General features: G+C 51.7%; 3 non-coding genes across 3 annotated transcripts; all 3 read left to right on the forward strand.

The window, feature by feature from the left end:
* The first annotated feature begins 12 nt into the window (after positions 1–12).
* On the forward strand, positions 13–131 carry LOC119343378. The gene has a single exon (XR_005166065.1). It is a non-coding gene; the product is annotated as a 5S ribosomal RNA (ribosomal RNA).
* Positions 132–428: 297 nt separating this feature from the next.
* LOC119343380 lies at positions 429–547 on the forward strand. Its single transcript, XR_005166067.1, has one exon. It is a non-coding gene; the product is annotated as a 5S ribosomal RNA (ribosomal RNA).
* Positions 548–844: 297 nt separating this feature from the next.
* On the forward strand, positions 845–963 carry LOC119343379. The gene has a single exon (XR_005166066.1). It is a non-coding gene; the product is annotated as a 5S ribosomal RNA (ribosomal RNA).
* Positions 964–1,284: the final 321 nt, after the last annotated feature.

Raw genomic sequence — 1,284 nt, forward strand, 5'->3', positions numbered from 1 at the left:
GGGTAACATGTCGGATGCGATCATACCAGCACTAAAGCACCGGATCCCATCAGAACTCCGAAGTTAAGCGTGCTTGGGCGAGAGTAGTACTAGGATGGGTGACCTCCTGGGAAGTCCTCGTGTTGCATTCCCTTTTTAATTTTTTTCGCGCCGCTTGCAAAACAAAACGCACGTGTAAGTAATATATTTACCGTGTTTTATTATTTTGCACGAGTGCGGTAAGTCATAGCTGGGTGCTCACGATTCACGGGTCCAGCGTCGGCGTTGTGGCGCGGCAAGCGTGCACTGGTGCGGTTGAGAGGAAGGGGTGGAAACCGCGTTAAACTCGTCTCCGTAGTTGAGAGGGAGCGGCCAAAGCAATGTACAATCGTCTTTGTAGTGGAGCTGGGAGGGGCAAGGATAAGGGACGAAGACCGGGGTAACATGTCGGATGTGATCATACCAGCACTAAAGCACCGGATCCCATCAGAACTTCGAAGTTAAGCGTGCTTGGGCGAGAGTAGTACTAGGATGGGTGACCTCTTGGGAAGTCCTCGTGTTGCATTCCCTTTTTAATTTTTTTCGCGCCGCTTGCAAAACAAAACGCACGTGTAAGTAATATATTTACCGTGTTTTATTATTTTGCACGAGTGCGGTAAGTCATAGCTGGGTGCTCACGATTCACGGGTCCAGCGTCGGCGTTGTGGCGCGGCAAGCGTGCACTGGCGCGGTTGAGAAGGAGGGGTGGAAACCGCGTTAAACTCGTCTCCGTAGTTGAGAGGGAGCGGCCAAAGCAATGTACAATCGTCTTTGTAGTGGAGCTGGGAGGGGCAAGGATAAGGGACGAAGACCGGGGTAACATGTGGGATGCGATCATACCAGCACTAAAGCACCGGATCCCATCAGAACTTCGAAGTTAAGCGTGCTTGGGCGAGAGTAGTACTAGGATGGGTGACCTCCTGGGAAGTCCTCGTGTTGCATTCCCTTTTTAATTTTTTTCGCGCCGCTTGCAAAACAAAACGCACGTGTAAGTAATATATTTACCGTGTTTTATTATTTTGCACGAGTGCGGTAAGTCATAGCTGGGTGCTCACGATTCACGGGTCCAGCGTCGGCGTTGTGGCGCGGCAAGCGTGCACTGGCGCGGTTGAGAGGGAGGGGTGGAAACCGCGTTAAACTCGTCTCCGTAGTTGAGAGGGAGCGGCCAAAGCAATGTACAATCGTCTTTGTAGTGGAGCTGGGAGGGGCAAGGATAAGGGACGAAGACCGGGGTAACATGTCGGATGCGATCATACCAGCACTAAA

This window comes from Triticum dicoccoides, unplaced genomic scaffold (genome assembly GCF_002162155.2).
Source record: "Triticum dicoccoides isolate Atlit2015 ecotype Zavitan unplaced genomic scaffold, WEW_v2.0 scaffold125025, whole genome shotgun sequence".
Lineage (NCBI taxonomy): Eukaryota > Viridiplantae > Streptophyta > Magnoliopsida > Poales > Poaceae > Triticum > Triticum dicoccoides.